The 19,238-nt window shown below is 42.2% G+C and overlaps 1 protein-coding gene across 2 annotated transcripts in view; it reads right to left on the reverse strand.

The window, feature by feature from the left end:
* The window catches only part of shisal1b (shisa like 1b), a 38,719-nt gene extending 35,218 nt beyond the window's left edge, over positions 1-3,501 (reverse strand). The window contains exon 1 of one of the 2 annotated variants that reach the window (XM_076732768.1): positions 3,130-3,499. The gene's annotated coding sequence lies outside the window, so the exon portion shown is untranslated. Of the gene's footprint in view, positions 1-3,129 lie in introns of both variants that reach the window. The other variant, XM_076732767.1, reaches the window with a different exon arrangement.
* Between the last annotated feature and the right edge of the window lie 15,737 nt (positions 3,502-19,238).

Below are 19,238 nucleotides of genomic sequence, written 5' to 3' on the forward strand. Positions count from 1 at the left end.
TAAATGTGCTCAAGCTCAACTAAATGCCATATGGCATCTTAAAATATACGAGTCAATTCGTTGACTGGCATTTATTAATTAAAAATATCAAACATTTGCTCGTCCCACCTTCTAAAATGTTAGGATTTGTAGGTTTTCTCTCTTTTATATGATGGTTAACTAAATATCTCTAGGTTTATGACTGAATTAAACAAACGATCGAACATTGTTATTGACATTTTTCACCTCTTGTAATGTTTTGAACTAAAAAAATGTATTTAATGGAAAAAATAATGACAAGTTAATCGATGATGTAAGTTATCATGCATTGCAGCCCCTAATGATACAATAAGGAACTGCAGGTCAGAACAGCAGTAAAAGTCTAAAGAAAACAAGGTTTGCAAAGTGTTGGAGGGAAGGGAGACAACCAAACCTGCAATTTCAAACAAACTAGCCTGTCTGCTCCTTGTGGCCATTAAGCAGTAGAGCAGAGGTGACACATTAAACCAGAGCTGTTCACTTTTTGCCCTTTGAGGGGTTTTTATGGGCACTTTTTATTTTTGTGTGCAGACTCCGAATACATGCATCTGTTTTAGATTTCTCAATGGTGTGAGGCAAAAAGAGGTTTATGCAGGAGTTATTATTTAGCAAAAAATAATACATGCATTATTAAACTGAGTGGTAAAAAGCTGTTAAATAGGCTCTGGTAGATTTCTATTCTTCCTTATGGATTCATGAGGATGTATAGTAAGTGTATACATTGGAGACATTTAGCTATATGCAGTTACTTTGCTGACAAAATGTTCAGATTGCCAGTCAAAAACTGTCTCCTGTTTGTGTGTGATAAACAGAGGACACACTTCAGTCCCCCACGAAAACACAGTTCCAGTTTGTGCTCACTCCTAAATAACCTGCTCTGTCTGCACTCTGATACGTCTAGATATATGAGTGGATTAGGTGTGCGGTGATGATAGCCCAACAGAAAGCGCTGCTCGATATAGCTGCGAGTTTTCTTGCCTCATCTGGACCGTGATAAGACCCACCGTCCGTGAGATGACGATATCGCAGTTGTATTAATTTCAGCTCCACGCCTCTGACTTTTATATTTGAGATTCAGGCACCAAAAACTCGTCCTCTGCCAAAAGACTGTCTGCATCTGGTGCCGCCAGCTACTTTGCAGTTTTGACACCGGTTTGATCATCTGTTCTGAATTTGAAATGCTCCTCACTCAAAGTGTTCACCTTGAGGGCGTCTGCCAAGCCACCGGTCACGATGCCTTTCGCTGCTCCACCTCCCCTGGTGGGAGTGTGTTTGTGTGTGTGCATATGATTGTGGGGTGGGGGTGGGGGTGGGGGTGGGGGGGGGGGGTGAGTGTGAATACTGTATATGTGAATTAGTGTGTGCAGCAAGCAGACATTAATATCCTCTCAATGTCAATGACTCCTTCTAGTTGGGAAAGTCAGCGAGCCACTGATGGACTCACTAAAGCTGTCCCTGTGAGGCAGCTCTGTGACTGTGTGTGCGCGCCTGAGACAAGGTGACACAGGAAACAGTCCTCCGCTGATGACTGATGGCCAGGCCCTACCGTCCCGACCTCTATCATGTTCTGTCACTCCTGTGGAGGTGATCATGTGACAAAAACACATACAACCCAGACTAAACACAAAGCGAGGAAGGTCAGCGCACTAATCTGCTGCTGAGTGACCCTTTTTTAAAAGCAACCTGTATAAACACATCCTGCTGAACGTGGACCAACACTCCGCTGTCACTGTAATGAATAGGCAGTCAGGCTTAGGCTTATGCAATATCTCTCCGTTTGTGTCAAAACACACACAGTTCACAGTCATTGTCCCGCGTGCCTCCACCTGTGTTTACACTGAGAACTCTCTGTTCCCGGTCCTTTCCTTGAATACATTTTTAACCAAACTGCCCCTCCATCCCCACCCCATCAGTGAGTCTTTAAAACAACTTCACCGTTCTCCAGCCTGCGTCAGAGGCCTTTGTTACCAGGAGCCAGAGGCCAACCCCAGCGTCTCCTAGCACACTTATCTGTGCTGAAAAATGGCTGTGAGAAGCCTTAGTGAAAAATAGTGAGTAGGTCTTTACAGGTTTCAAGGACATTTTTCGATTGTATACTGTTAATAATACAGCCTGAACAAAGGCAGAGTCCTTGGGGAGCTCATTTATGTGTAAATTACACAACTGTTCAACTGTTCATTACAGAAATTACGCAATGGTTCATCCAGGTTGGTTTTATTAATTTTTCCTATTCTCCCATTGTCTGACTTATTTAAGGTGTGAATAATTTCTTCCACTTGTGGTGATTAAACACGAGGGCTCACCTTGGAGACTCGCTACCTCCAGTATACATCAGAGACGTGTCATCCTCGTGCGTGCATGAGCACACATGCAGCCGCACACAAGCACACTTTCGGTGCACATGCGCTTGCAGTACACACACTCGAACAATGTTCACTGTCATGCAAAATCATAAAAGCTCTCAACTGCTGCCCCTGGGCCAGTTTTCTCGCAGACACACAGGCGAGAGCAGGGTTTTTCACAGAGGAGCAGGCTTTTGTGTCAGTGAACAAAGGGAATCTCCTTCCTCCTCTGCTCCTCTTTCCCCTAAATCCTATCATGTGCCACCATTCGTCTCCCACACGCCTGTTTCCAAGTTACCGGCAGCGTCGGCTGTCAATCTCGCTTAATTGCCTCCTGTGTAAAGTGACGGCTGAGAAGCGCCGATGAGAGCGAGCTGTCCTCGCCTTTTGCTGCAGCTCACTCACTGCTTCCTCGCCAAAGGAGAGACTCCACCTGAGAGCCATACTGTATACCTTTGGGAAATTACACAGTTGTGTGACCTAGAATGAAACTTCAGTAACCAAGCTGAAGGCTTACTGTACGAAAAGAAATCTCTAAAATGTAACGAGGGGACTTTTAATTCTGAGAGAGACACTGTTCAATTTAGAAAACAGCTCTGTGAGGACATTCAATTTGAGCCTTAATAGACACTAAGGGATGGGAAGCACATGAATATGAAACGCTCTGAATAGGAAATGTCTTGTTAGAGATAACAAAGTAAAGAGCAGAGGGTAAAACAATAACAGCAGGCAGCGTTTGTTTTAATGATAAGCAGCTTTCTTCACTAACCTTGCTCGAGCCTGTAGAACAAGAAAAGCTCTTTTTCGCTCACTCCCGCTTGCAGAATTTACCACCCTGTTGCTCCTTGTTTCCTCTTCCTTTGTTGCGCCTTCCTCACAAATAGATCCTCCTCATCCTCGGGACCGGGGCTGGTATTAACAGCTCGTGAGGGAAGCCAGGCGGAAGAGAAAGAAAAGAGACCAGAGAAGAAAAGAAACACACTCTTCTCGCCCCCAAGTCCTCCTTGGCAGTGTATCCCCATCCGTCAGTGCACGGCGACTGAGAGTGTGTGTGAAAGAGAGAGAGAGATGAAACGATACTGAGTAAGTGGGCGAGTGAGAGAGAAAGTGAGAGAGGGAGGGAGAGAGAGCTTGTGTGCATGCACTGGAGGGTGATCCTCTATACTGTATGAGCTCCTGTTTATCTCCCTGTCTGTCTGTTTCCTCTGAATGCGTTCCTTCCCGACAGAAGCCACAAGGTCAGTTGCTTTTACAGTAACGAGACTTGGTTTCCTCTTGAGGGAAAAAGACTTCCTGTTAGTTTTCCGCTCAACTTCCTTTATGAGTGAAATCACCCTGCTTTTTATGCTTTTTATAATCCACCCTCTCTCCCCTGCTCTCTCTCTCTCTCTCTCTCTATTACAAACACAGTCTCGCTCTCTCTTCCTGTCTCTTAATTTATTAACATCCTGGTGACAGTTCGGATAATCTGTTCTCTCCCAACACTGCCTGTCCAGAGGTTAGCCACCCCCCACCCCCCCGGCTATGCTGCAGTTTAATTTTGGATAAACACTGCAGACATACAAACAAGCAAACAGAGGCAGTTTACATGCATGAGGAATACGAATGCTACTGTTCGTTGCTTGGTTAGGATTGGATGGAACAATGTCACGGCACCAGATTGAACAGTTTGTAGGTTTGAGGAGCTATCTGACAGAACAAGTTAAGAGACGTGATGTAATCTGCATTTTTCACTATATTCACACAAATTAGAGACTAAACAATAAACCAATTAATTAACATAACAGATTAACTGATTAAGAAAATCCCCGTTAGTTGCAGCTTGATTGCGTTTGCCAGAACACATTTCGTTTATAGCACAGGTGCTGGTGAAGTGTGCTCTGAAGCGAGCAGATTGGCTTGTTCAAGGACACTCGGGGAATTGTGGCTCCTTACGGCTACCTCCCAGCTTTCAGTGCTGATAGGACAGAATTAAATTAAAACGATCCAAATTATTGTTCAAACTAAACAGAAAACTTAAGTCACTGAACAGAAGACTAGCGGGAGCTGTTGGTTTTGTAGCATTTACAGGCGCAAAGACAAACAAGGATCGTCACTGGTGACTTGGTCTTGCAAGTGTCAGCACAGCCTGTGTGTATGGAACACGGTGTATGTGTGATACTCTGCCTTTCTTCTCTGCTCTGCTGATTCCTGATGTGACATGGCAGCCAGAGAGCCTAAGTGTCTCCCCTGAGTACAGTGCATACTTGGGTCAATATGCACGTGAAGCAGTGGATCAATTGGGTCATGCACATCAGTGGAAGGTGATTCAGGGGCCAACCTGACAGCTTCCTCAATTATGTTGATAAAGTGTCAGAATGTCATGAATCACACACACGCAGACACTCACACGACGGGCGAAGTGACAGAAATCCTCAGTCACACCACAAATGAAGTGATGGAGAATCTCTGTGCTGCAGGGAAATGAGGGGCATGAACATATGGGCATGTCATCTCGGCGCTGCGCGTTCGCCGCTGACCGGGCAAGCGAGAAGCGATCCCATGGAGCACTGTGGGTGTTGTGGCGTCTCGACCGGCGGGTGATGCTCCAGCACACGTGGCCACATGCAGCAGGCGGTGAGAGCTCTGATAAGGGACAGTTTCTGTGAAAGGGAGGATGAGCTGACAGGGAGGCCTCAGGCAGGCTGTTTGGGGATTGGGCTGTATGATGTTCAGCCAGCAGGAGGTATGCACAGGAGCGATTTAATGTATCCTCAGAGCGTGCGTTTGTGTGTCTGCATATGGTCTTGTGAGTGTTTGGAGGATATAACTGAAACTACTCATAGCTAGTCATTTCCAACCCAACACAATCATCCACATGCTGGCTTTTGTGCTGTTCCCCCCTTGTGACCACCAGCAATAGCCTGCCTGAATCTGTTTTTAAAACCATACTGCATTTGTACTGCATGTGAACTGAAAGCTACAAAGGTGAAAATAAGCACGAGCCCATAATAAAACCATAAAAAGATATAATTAGTTGAAATTCTTGCCAGAATTTGTTTTTATATGGATCACTAAACCACAATGCCAGATAGTAAATATCACACATTTTCCTTACAACTCTTATGAAATATTGAGTGGATTGAAATGTACTCAGGAAATGAGGTCATCATAAATGAATGCAAAGCAGGGAAGCTGCGTGGATTGTTCGCTGGCAGCACTTAGTCACAACATAATGCCTCTGATGACTGTACAGCAGACACAGAGTATACTGATGTCTTTCATACTGTTAATCCATCGGCCTTTTTTCCAGTAGAGACAAAGGTGAGAGTTTCTCCTCCAGGTGTGTGCCCTCTCTGCGGGCTGGAGAGTGTGTCAGTGGCCGTGCTGGGTTGCAGGTTGTATTCATGACAAGCTCCTTGCTTGAATTGTCTTCCACACAGCAGGGCTCATTAATAATGCACATGGCTGTGGGCATGGAGGTGTTCACCACCTCTATCATACCTGTAACCTCCTTACAGATGGAATCAGAATGATCGTTTCTGGTTCCCCTCTCTGTTTCCCTTAAATGTCCCTCCCTCCACTGCGAGACTCAGATGATAGGAATTATTCTGTCTAGCGTGGCCTTTCCTCCTCTTCAAGCTCCGGGAGATTTCTTTGAATCTTTTTAGGAGGCTCCATAAATGTAGAGGATCGGCTTACACGGTCCACCATTAAACCTGCAGGCTATTTGATACAGATGTGACTTTCAATCTTCAAAAAATGAGATTTCGGCTTAGCTTTGTATTATATGGTCCAAGTGCAATGAAATGAAAAGGCTTGTCTGTAGTTCTTTTCCTTTTTCCTGTCTGACACCACTTTCCCCCTACAGCACAGCCCTCTGGAGCTGGCTTACCTTCCATTATAGTGATGGTTTTAAAATGAATTTCGGTTCTTATGCAAAATGTAGCCCAGCTATGAATTAGTGTCCTGCAGCTGATGCTGTACAGTCCCATGGCAATAAAGTGAGTGAATGTTGTTGTCAAGCTTTTCTCAGGGGCCCTGCTTAAGCGCACTAGATAGAGGTCAGAGGCGGCGTGGGGAATTGTGCAAATCCCTGCAAGTCATTGCACGTCCCCTGGTCTTGAGATGGATGCTGGTAATAGAAACTTGCATCTTGCGGCTTTCTAATGACTTGACCAATCACCAAATGCCGCTTTTGGACATTTAGGTGCAGTTTTTGCTTTTGTTTTGGCTTAATTCAAAAGGTTAGAAAGGAGGAAGAAAAGTTAATTTTGCCATTTAATTCCCAGAATGAGCTGCTCCCTGTTACAGTTTATTGCTGTCTGTGAACTATAAGCTTGAAAAGTGGACCTCCACTAGAGGGAGGCCGTATGGTCACCTCACCTCCACCCTTTCATGTGATCATCAGGTGCTTGTGTAGCGCTGAACAATTAATCAAAATATGGCCAAGTGCAATATTAAAACCACAGGTACTGTAATGTTTGCATGAAGGTAAAATGTGCCACAACATGCATAATGAATGAGGCATGATGGTGCTACAGAGATGCACCGGCCTAAAACATCACATTCTCTACATCATTTTTATTTATTTTTTTGTAAAAATAAAATGCAAAACCATTCCCACTGTCATTCATCTCTCGAACGCAATATTTTCTTTGCATATCGCTCAGCCCGACGCTGGTGCAGACACAGCACCAGCTCTGTGTTAGCCAATCCCCTGACGGGTGGCTGTCCGCATGCTTTCCCTCATTCAGGGAAGTGTGTCCTCCTAATTGCCTCGAAGGTAGTGTTGCTTGTTGAGAAGCTGTAAATCCCATCTTGAAAGCAATGGGGTGTCACTTAACATCAGCAATTACAAGATTCAATCATAAACTGCTCAGCCATCTGAAAAATATTAGGATAATCATTTTCCCCTCCTCCAAAAACAAACAAACCCTGTGAACACACTAATATGCTGCTGAGCAGGCGATAGCTTTTATGGCTTTTTTCTCGTTGACTACTCTTTTTCTGAGCTGAGCAGCTCCGTTTCTCACCAGAATCAACGTCTGGAGGGAATTACAATGTGAGATTATATGCGTATTTACACACATCGAAATTAGCTTTCACTGTTGCAGAATATAAACTTTAAATGCCGTTTTTAGATCAGATTGTTTGGTGGATGGATTTTATGAGATTCTGTTGGAGTCAGGATAAAAAAAAATCTAAGTCAACTTTTCCTGCTTTGAGATTTTTCTACTTTGCACTGCAGAAGAAGTGGGAAGGCTCGCTGACAGGTTTTGAGTCATACCTCCGCTGTGTTTTGTTTTCTCTGAATCAGTCGTACGTCGACTGCATGTGAAGTGACAAATCCGTCTTGGCATCACACTGAAATAGCTTTGTTCTCTCAGAGTCACCCTGTCCAAACTTCAAACTTTTGTTACTGTCATCATGTCGCCAAAGACTCAGGTCAGCTATGGTGTTACTTTTCCTATTTCACCATCATCTTACAATTACTGACATTTGTACTGTCAAAACAACAACATCATCCTCTGTTCCTCTTCATCTAAGCACCGTGTCTGCAATCTTACTTCAAGCTGAGTGCCATTTAGAAATGAGATATTGTTCATTAGGGAAAGAAGGATACTGGATAGGACGGAAACGATTAGCTGATGAACACATTAGCCAGTCAACAGAAAAATGTCCTTTTTTTCAGTAAAAACGTCATTCGCTTGTTGACTTGTTCACAAATGTGAGGATTTGCTACTTTTCTCTGTTTTATATCATTGGAAACTGAATATCTTTGGATTATGGACAAAAAATTGCACTTTGGGCTCAGAGGAATGGGCATTTGTCACAACTGTCTGACATTTTAAAGGCTAAATGATTAATCAGTTAATTGTAAACTGTAATCAACAGATTAATCAATAAAGAAAATAAGCTGCAGCCCAGATACTGAATAAAATACTTGGCTTCACAGACAAATGCTGGACTTTGAAACAACAAAATTATATATTTTTATATTCATTAAATCAGAGTAAAGAATGTACACTAAATACACTGATTATCAGGCTTTTACAGACTAGACCCAAGTTTAAGTCAAATAAAATGAGTTTCCATGACAAATTTTCTTTGTCTTTATTTATGAAGTATTAACTTTATGGATCTTGATTATGCAATGTCAGAGAAAAGTTCCCTCTAAATGCTCCGTGATGTGCCAGAGTTACAGAGGTGACACAGGTTTGGAAACTGACCGAGTGCTGCACGAGGGGATTTAATTAAAAGAGTTCCATATATCATTCTAAAGGACAAAATCCTTCAAAACTTAAATAACCCAAATGACTTTGTCCTCAAAAACAGCCACTTTTATGTAAAAATACTCTTAATTTTGAAATGTATTAAAGGGTCCCTCCTAAATCATAATGTGTCTTCCAGCAGCGCCAGCAGCCAACTGGGGGCAGTCCTTCGTTTTTGGAATCTTTCTGCAACAACATATTCAAAAGACGAAGAGGCCAAGAGTAAAGTCAGAAGACACAGAGCAGCTCCATAATATTTACCAGCTGTCAATAGCATATCTGCTCTTTTCATCCTCGCCGGTGTGGAAACAATAACGCCTCAGAGCGCCGTCACCTATCATGATACTTCACTCTATCACTTTGACTTCAGTGTCAGTCAAAGTGATAGAGACTGATGAAACTGGAAAGCCATGTAAATTTTGTATGAGGTTTTGGGGAAAAGCTTTCACAATGAATTTACCTGAATATCCGCCATGCCCCTCATGTGACAGCCTACTTTTGGCTAAAACAAAATAAAGCTTCTCTCGTCATGGTCACGGTCACCGTCATGGCCGACATGCTGTCGCAAAGCTCTAGAATTACTTTTGCGTTTGGTGAATAAAGATGATTCATTATTACAACAGTCCTCCCCTGAGATTAAGTTGTATTTGCTGCAAAGTTTAATAGCTTTTCACCTCAAGAGGAACCGTGTCTTTCGCTGTGATTGACGCCTTCACTGTTGATTTGGTGTATGATAATGAGTGAGAATACTATGCAGGGATTCTCAGCGCTGAGATTTTGTGGTCTTTTCTTCTTTGCAGCGTCGATAATAAAATGAAACAGTGCTTCAGGACAGGCTGTAAAAATGGCAGTGACTGTCGTATGACTTGTGAGCAGCAGGGATGTAAATTAGCAGCTTTTAAAGCTCCTGTGACAAGTTTTAACTCGGTGATAATAAAGTCATGCAATAAGAAAGACTGGGACAAAGAGAAGGGAGATAAATGGAAAGAATTAGCACAATTGAACATAAAAAGGTAGTGTTTAAGTTCACATATTATTAGTAACTGATGGTATCTTCTGCTGCCACCAATAAAGATAAAAACTCCTAAAGAAGCCGCGTGAATGGTCACTCAAACAGAGATCAGTTAAGAAAAGCAATCGTGTGCTCCTTTCAAAGCTTATCGTAACTAACCACTTAGATTTTATGTGCTTTTTCAGCTTGTTTTTTTTTTCTTCTTTTTTACATTTTTTCAAACTCAAAAGTTCAAGAAAGGAAATAAAGTCAAACTCATTCAGGTGCCGTCGTCTTTTACACAGTGTAGTACTTCAAGAACTTTCTGCCTCACCTCTAATAAGCTTTTTATAGATCAGGCTTCTTTGCCATGCCAACCCTACTGATAGCTTCAGAAATGTGGCGCTACAAATTAAAAGCAGAGAAGCAGTGTGGGAGAGACCATCCAAGATGATCTGTTGGAATACAACTCATTCTGGCATTAACGCAAAAATGTTTAACAGCAACATTAAGCTGCAAATCTTTGTGGCAAGAGGCTTTTGTTATGTCTGACCGAGTCAAATCTAACACACCTGGAAGTCTGGCTCCTCGCGTCTCAGACAGTGATTCATAGTTCTCTGACTTGTCGACCCGGTGTGCTCTCTGAGAGGGAAAATAGGTCTAACATTTGACGAATTGACCTCCTTTATCAGATTTTGACCGCAGAGAGGCATTCTGGAGCAGACACAGATGGTGCACTGCCAAGTTCAGCTGTGAGTGGCAGCAATGAGGATCTCATCATGCTCATTCATGTCTCCTAATATGATTTTCTCTGGTCATTTAGAGTCATTTTTACTTTTAGATGTGGTCTCTGCCTGGATAGTCTGCCTTTTGTTGAGTAAACCATCAATCAATAATTGTCTCTTATGCACAAAATCTGTGTTACAATAACAATCTGACAAACTCTGTGTGTTTTTCCAATGTTTATTCAATCCAACTGTGTGGATGAATTGATTAATATCCCCAAAGTCGTTTACACAGGGCTTGTGAGCAAATAGGACTTAAACAAGAGCTCCAAATTGCCATCACTTTCACAGGTAGATGAAGCCTTCAGTGTTATGTTTTCCATGTATGAAAGGGGCTTTCTGAAAGGAGTGTGGAGGGCAAAGACACGAACTGACCTCCTGACCCGAACATTTTTGTCCACTTCCAAGAAATCCAATTAAGCTTTTCCAACCTTGCTCTGTCTCATCCCCAGTTTCTGTTTATCGGCTCTAAGCCTCAGTGCTTTTCAGACTTCCTATATAGGCTTCAGCGTAAATTGAAATAAACATGTTTTTACAGTTTCAAGTTGTGGCCTGTCTGAACACCACCATCTTGTTAGGTGGCTGAACACCATCTTACTCAGAAATTAATTGCCTGTAATAACTGCCACAGTCCTACAAAATACCACAATGAGACAGCTTTTTCACAGAAGCACTTTGTGAGGGAGTTGTCTGCAGCTGGAACAAAAACCAAGCCAGTGAGCGAGAGTTAAAAGCAATGGTAACTAAAAATTAAATTAACTTATTTTTAAAAAGTAACAACCATAACAGCTGTCTACAGATAAAACTGAATGGAATACGTGTGAAACAGTTATACGGCAAAAAGACCACCTTTTTTTGTTCAAAAATCATTAACTGAATGCTAACTGACAGGTCCATGATGCATACAGTATTTACACCTAGACCCACAAAATACCTACTCTGTTAAGGCACTGCAGCGCTTCGAACGAAATGCTAATATGCTGATAGCAGGTATAATTTTTACCATGTTCACCATCTTGGTTTAGCATGCTTACATTTGCTGATTAGCACTAAACAGAAAGTGCAGGTGAGGCTGATGGAAAAGGAATTTCTTTCTGCATGTATTTAGTCAAAATACTGGTCAAAGTGAAATTTTGGTGGACCAACAGACCACCATGCCTGTCCATGGAGCCATTCCATTGACATGGCTAAAAAGGCTACCACTACTAAACATGAGACAGCACTGAACATGAGTTGCAATTCACTGAAATATACCTGAAATCTATACAAATATGATGACTTAAAAATCCATGACGACCTCAGGTAGTATTTACTGAAGGTCTAAATAAATTATACACCAACAACTGCACACCTGTTTCTGGAGATAGTGAAAGTTTTACACTCTCAGAGCCCCATTTTGATTTCCATAAATGTAACCGCTGTCTGTCTGCAATGGAGAGGAGTAGTTGGGATGTTGAGCTGGTATTTAGTTCACTGACACATTAACGTCCGCTGAGGCTTTAAAGGAAGCCCTTCACAAAACCTTCGACAGGAAGGCCTCAAAAGACTGTCAGCGCTGCAAATGACTATTTATATGATGTTTATGTTTGAGGCTTTTAGAGAAATACTGACCCAGAGGAACTTAACACGAGTCAGTATGTAATCGCTTTGGGTCAGGGCCACATGATGCACTGTTGTTGTGGCGAGTGACTCTCAAACTTCCTCCGTAACCACAACACTGTCGCCACACTGCGGTCTATCCTGGACAGATTTATAGAAAACAGTAACTTGTAAAACACAACATTGTCACCAACTTCATTACACTGTGAAGCCTTCCAAGGGAGTGGTGAGAACAGCAGCATACCATCCTATTTGTGAAGCTGTGAGCATCATATATTTGACATTTGTACAAATAATATCATCATTCAAAATGTTCTGTGTATTGTCCATTTGCTAAACCCCCAATCGTAGCATAGCAATCGTTACCAGGCGCATCAGGCCTGTTGGGCTTTGGGTTTCTCTGTATGTGTGTGTGACTTTAGTGGAAACAATACTCTTCATTTTAAGAGTTTGGAGGGTGTTGTCTTTTTTAAGGCTTAATAAATAACTGTTTGTCTGCTCTAACATATGCTACAAATGCTAGCATGTCCGGCTAAGTAGCTTACTAGCCTACAGGAAAAAACCTAGCATTATTTCCAACAGTGGGGGCATATAAAGGCGAACTACATTAGTCTGTGGGGTTACAGGTTACTTTAGAAAAACACCTGTTCAGGACTGAAACATTCAAAACGCTACTGCCTCAGAGTACTGAGTGACATTTGAAGCTGCATCCTGGGGAATTTTATGCTCAAGCCACTAAAACCTGCATTTCCGTTATGCATTACGTTTTCCGTTGGCACAAATGACATCTTTAGAGTTGCCAGCAGCTCAAACTAGCTAGCTACAGCTGATAAAATCTGCTAGCAACAGCCGTCATTGCAGCTGACAAAATCCACAGCCCTCAGCTAGCAGTGAGAAATCTGCTTTTGTTTACTTATTCTGAGTTAAATCCGAATGATTGTCATTGTTTTAAAAATGACTAAATTGCTTTGAGTGTTAAATGTGCCACTGTAAACTGTGTGCGAGATGCTGATCAAACTAAGCCATTAGATACCAAATAGATACTAAAATAAACAATCTACAGCTCAGTACAAGTTCCATTAAGAGAGCAGACAACCAAGGAGTCGACATCTGTGGAAGAGTTCAGAAACTGCTGTGGATTAGAGAAGGAATAATGATCAGCACTTTAATTGCTTAAGAGCATAAGAGCCAATCAGCATATGAGTGATTGCAGAAGGTCGTTAGACAGCTATTGAGTCGCATTCAAGAGCGCCCTTGTGTGTGCGTGTGTCTCTAGCTGCATAAAATCAGGACGACCTGAGACTGTGAGTGGGGCTCTTTGGAGCACGCTCCTCATGACTGATGAGCTGACCTCTGACCTCAGTGTGTGTGACAGCATGGCGAGAACCTTCTGCTCATGCACCGAAACGTGAGTTAGGAGAGGCTAAGAAATGCAGACACACTGATGGAAAACTCGGTTAAGAACATTTTGTTTTAAACTTGATCCAGTAAATCTGAAACCCAGGTCTTTCCCCCCAATTAGATAAATTGTAGTATGTTCTGGTTGTTGAAAGATGGTTCTGCTCTATTTATAAAGTGGATAGGCAGAGCAGTAGAAAGCTGTTGGAATTGCTCAGGCTTGCCTCTGAACATACACTCCTTGCTCTGCTTTCCTAATTTTCAGAACAGCTGTATACTAAAAGAATACTGAGTGTGTGAGGTTGCCCTTAAAAATATTATCCCACCACAGTGACGTGTAATCATCTGGTATACAGGAAGCAGCTGCAGGGACTGGAGGTGAATGCAGCTTGGTAGCTTGAAGTGTGTGCGGTGAAATCAGCAAACTATCAGATATCAGAATAATTCATAGCTATTGATTCAGTGGACCTTCTCTGTCCTATTGACTTGTTTCAAGAGTACACACTTTACATCTGTATGTATATCTAATCTCTGCTGGTCTGTATGAACAGATGCATGTTGTGTACATGATGAGCCTGTGTGTGTGTGTGTGTGTGTGTGTGTGTGTGTGTGTGTGTGTGTGTGTGTGTGTATCGACGTCAGGTCTTCTCCAGCCTGACTGACAATCATACGCAGCCCGATTAGAGTCACATATCCTTTGCTGGCCGACCCATGGAAGGTCATGTAATGCTGAATCTGACAGGACCTTGGATAAATGAAATATAAGCTCATGTAATTACCATCCAATCACAGTTTCTGATAAGTTGAAACCCATCAGACATCTGCACAGGCAGGCCAACACAATGTCAAATCACTCCTTTTAGCTGAATTAATGAAATGGAAAGCTCTTTGTGCATCAGCTGCAGAGAATGTGTGTTTAGTTTGGATGGCAGGTGTCTCTCCAAACCGTGCAACAGGAAACCCTCAAACATAGTTTCAGTCAGCAGTTTAACCACTTGCTCTAATTCATTGCACGAGGTATATTAAACTGCAGGTAACCATAGCAACAGCATTTCATGCTACATTACCAGTTAATTCTCACTGGTGAAACTGGTATACTATCTATAGGTTGAACTGAGTTTCTCTTTCTGCCTGTGGCAAAGTGACCTTGGCACAGTGGTGGAGGACGTACTCAGACGCTTGATTTGAATGAGATAAAAATACCACAGAGTGTAAATCTACTGCACTCGGAATACTGAAAATACTAAAAGCACATAGTCTTCTATAAATGCACTTTAAAATGTATGTATGAAAAGTAAAAGAACCTTTCTAAATGTTATGTTATTTTATTGGATTATTAGTGTTCACACATTAACATGTGAGCAGTATTTTAATATTGAAGCTTGCAGAGGTGGAGCTCATTTAAATAAACAATTAAGACATTAAATAAACAGGGAAGTTTAATATGATGTCATATTTTATGAGGAATATGGATGTAATGGAATATAATGGAGTAAAAACTAAAATGCTTGCTTCCTAAATGTAGTGGGCAGAAAATAGTTGGAAGTACCTCAAAACTGTAGTAAAAAGTAGAGTACTTCAATAAATATACCTTGTTATTTTCCACTGTTGTTGTGGCAAAAACTCCATCTGCTGAGGAAGACTTGTGTGGTGTGACTGAAAGATTTGAGTTATTTTTTTTTCGGCAGGTTTATAGTTGTTTTTTGTTTTTGTTTTTTTGTAGTTTTATAGGTTAGAAATGTGTTTCATTGACTTAAGATGATTTACTCTTACTACATATATCTATAAAGTGCAGTAAATAAGTACTGGAACACACTAAACTCTGACCAGTCCAGACTCTCTCACTCCCAGAGGAGAGGAATAAAAAACAAGGGGGATTTCATGCTGTGGGATCAATACACTATCACAAAAAACATTAACTACCACTGGATAGAAGGAAAAACGTGCTGAGGACCTGCGCTGACTCCCTACATTTGTCCTGCCAGCTCATTTCCTGGATTACTTTAAAATGGTGTCCTTGGTAGTCGGCCTAAAATCCTGCAGTAAAAAGAAGCAGGCTCCTCTCATATGTATAAACCTTTTGTTATTCCATCCAGTGTTTGGGTTTGGCTACCCAAGACAAAGCTGTCAAATCATCCAAGAATGAATCATCAACTCCAACATCATTTGTGAAACCAACAATATAATTATAATAGCTCACAAGAAAGACCAGGGAACACAGCGTAGGGAACACAGCGTACAAGGAAAAGCAATTCAAGGGTGTTCAAACGGCGTGATGATGATTCAACAGAACAAAGAGAGTTACTGCAAAGACTGAGCACTTTGCACTTAAAACAGATTTTAGTGCAATAACAGATGTTGCACGGCCCTTTCCAGCAATCCTGTGGTCAAATCCTCCCGTATGCTGGTCACATACTGCTAATCTATGTCTTTCCTTCACTTTATTGCTTTTCGGAGAATCACCCTAAATTACGGCCAAGAATCCAGCATCTCTGAGACCCCCAATGAGGAAGACAGATGGGCGAGAGATTTACTAGCAGCACAGACCTCATAGCCCCCAGCAGACCTGCAACACGTCATTTATTGCGAAATGTCACAAAGGGAGACTTGATATAAACCCTGTGTAAAGTCTCAGCCAATATCAATCATCTTTTTTTCCCTCCTTCTTGTGGCGCGATAATATTTGAATTATCATTTATGTGAACACCGTAGACCTCAGAAGTCCTCAACCTCGGCCCTCAATCACCTGCAGGCCATCCTGAGATTACTGTACAGGGCTGAGAGGGTGATAAACCAGAATCTGATTTGCAAATATATTATTGTGTTCATTACATATGCCCTAAATGCTTTGTGAACGCTGTGAGATTATGAAATTTCACCACCCCAAGGCTTCAAGCAAGAGTCCTCAAATGAGGCAGGAATTATGGTTTTATGACACAGCTTGCCAAAATTCAGCTTGTGAAGGTGTTTGACTTTTCTGTTCCGTCCTCTTATTCATCATATTGATGACTTGACATACTGATCACTCAGTCACATCTGTTGAGCTTGACATACCTCCTTTTCCATTTTGGACTGGGAGCGCTGTGCATTGTGCTTGTGTTTTTGTTTCACTGGGATCTGAAGAACACTGCAAATCTAATCATAGCAATGTATTCACACTCAAACCTCTGCTGAGCGAACAGTGACACTGTTTTTTGGGATCGCCTTGAGGAAAGACGAGATTAGCTTTGATCGCGCACACGCGCACAGACACACGCACATGCACGAACAGACATATTGTGCCTTGTCTTTCATCTGTTCCCACTGTTTGATTCCATCTGTCAATTCCTCAGACTTAATGCACCTCAGGGTCTGTGTTTTGGCTTTCTGTGTGTGTGTGTGTGTGTGTGTGTGTGTGTGTGTGTCTGTCTCCCGTTGAGACGGGTGGGAAGAAGAGAGAGACAGACAGAGACAGACTCTTGCCCTCTCTAAAGCCTTGGAAAAAGCAGACGAGGTGATTTCCATTTGATTTGTCATGAATCACAAAACATTACCTCAACATGACACAAGACAGACACTGCACACACGCTGTGACCGAACACTTGGAAGCTGACTGCATGCGGAGCAGCATCCACTGCATGCTGACAATGCTCAGTGCTTTTCAGGCTCTTCTGTTCTTTCAGTTTAACCTTTTATTACCAAGAAGTCAGAATTCAAACAGCATACTGATCAGCTGAAACATCAAATGATGCTTTTTGGGGTCAAGATGTCCTGAGCCGACACGAAGGATCGGCGTCAGGGCCCATCGGCGGCCATGTTTTAATGGATTGGTGTCGGCTAAAATAAAGCCAATCAGATCCTTTCATTTCTGCACTCTGCTGCTGTGTTTTATCCACCTCAGCCTGCTCGTGTTGCGGCTCCGTTATGGCAGCCTGGCTCTACACTGCAGCTTTTCACTGCATATGTGAGAGACATTTAGAGTGTGTGAGTGTGAAAAATTATTTGGCTGCACTAGTGTGAGTGACTCTGAGTTCAAACACAGAGGTTGGCAAAAATATACAGATTTTCTCAACTCCAACAATGTGTTATCTCTCCACCTTTCTTCTTAGCAAAGAGCAGAGAATCAAACATTCTGCCAGCAGCTTCTCATTGTTAGCTAACGCTGACCGTCGCTTTCACGGGTTAGAGTGACAAATGGTCATATCAGTCATATATTTTGATGACTTATTTAAGGACTGCTGGTCAGTAAAATCAAGACACTGGGTCTCACTGGAACAGTTGCTTTACATCAAGAATCTACACCAAAAGGTCTTATGGAGCAGCTAAAGATAAATCAGATTTATGTGTGATTTAATGTTTTGAGAAGTAATTTCATTTTTTGATGCAATGTTGATGTAACTTCGTTGTTTACTGTATGTAGTTCGAGTGCAAATATTGTTTATGTATGTATTCAATTTGAATAAGGACCACATTTTTAACTTTACTTCCTTGTGAATATTCATTGAAAACCATTACAAATTAAGATTTTTAAAAAGAACAATAACAACATTTACTTATCAGTAGGAAAACTTGGCTGCTGCCCCAATTCCTGGATGTACTGATGGGTAAACACACACCACACACACGCACACATGCACCTGAATGGTGGAAGAAAACGAGTGCAATTTGACTGCTCACTGAAAGGCTGAAGGCAGATGAATGTTGACAGCATCCAGCTAAAGACAGGCAGCTGCCTTCGGCTTCGCAGATTACAAGCAGCCAGGTGGAAATTCACAAATCCAAACTTATTCAATTTAAAAGCATTCTACTCAGTGAAAAACACCCTTCTTTTGTAGCAGTAAATTGCGCAGTCTTAAGTGCTGTCCATTAGGCTCGTTGAGGTGGCCAATATCGCTGCTGCCATATGCTGCACCGGCCTACTCAGTGTAATTTTCTCTCCACCGTCCCAATCATCATTTAATCATTTTCTGAGAAATCCAGCGCATTTCAGTGAACCTCACTAAAATCATTCCGACCGACTTGGACGGATGGATGATGATTAACCGAGTGAAATCAGGAGTGATATCAACAGAAGTAAATGGGAGCTGCAGAGTGGATGGATCGAATCCAACAGCTGCCACCACATGGATCAAGAAGAGTGATTTCAGTATGGATGAAATTGTGCCAACTGTGCTGAGAGTTTGGTGGAGTGTTCATTGACTTACTCTGGTTTGGCAGAACCGTGGGTATGAGAAAAATCTAAATTTAGACAAGGGCTTTACTTTATTTTATTAGAATCAAAGTCTCTAAACTAAGAATTTCAAGTATGGTATTAAATCTAATCCAGCGTTTAGTTTATGAGCTTGAGGCCATAAGAAACCAAATCCACTTTGGGAATCAGAAACTTTGTCATAACACAGGGGTCTCCATGTCTCCATGACCTTAGAAGTTTTGTTCCTGGGGTCAGAAGCTACTGGTTGCATCTCCCATGTCAAATTGGACCCAGGCAAGAGGCCACATGAAAAATGAGTCTCTAATGAAGTGGCCAAAAGAGGACAGATGAGTGACGACAGGGTCCTCCTCTCAAGCCGGGCCTGAGGAATGTCAGGGAACCAGAGCTTGTGCAGGAAGTTGAGCAGTACCACACAGACTTGAGCTTACCTCTGGGCACAGCGCTGGCTCTGCAACAAATCTCCACGGTTGGCCCTGAACTCTCTCTCCATGGTGAGTTGTGACAGGGTCAGCTGGGGATACTCCAAAGTCGCCGGCTGTAAATCACATCCTACAAAGAAAAATAAGCACGAACAAAAGTTCCTTTACAGCAGCTGTAATCGATGTTTTCATAAAAACAGTGGATCAAAAAACTGAGCAATGTGAAAGGGGACATTAGGAG

This window comes from Chaetodon auriga, chromosome 6 (assembly GCF_051107435.1).
Source record: "Chaetodon auriga isolate fChaAug3 chromosome 6, fChaAug3.hap1, whole genome shotgun sequence".
NCBI lineage: Eukaryota > Metazoa > Chordata > Actinopteri > Chaetodontiformes > Chaetodontidae > Chaetodon > Chaetodon auriga.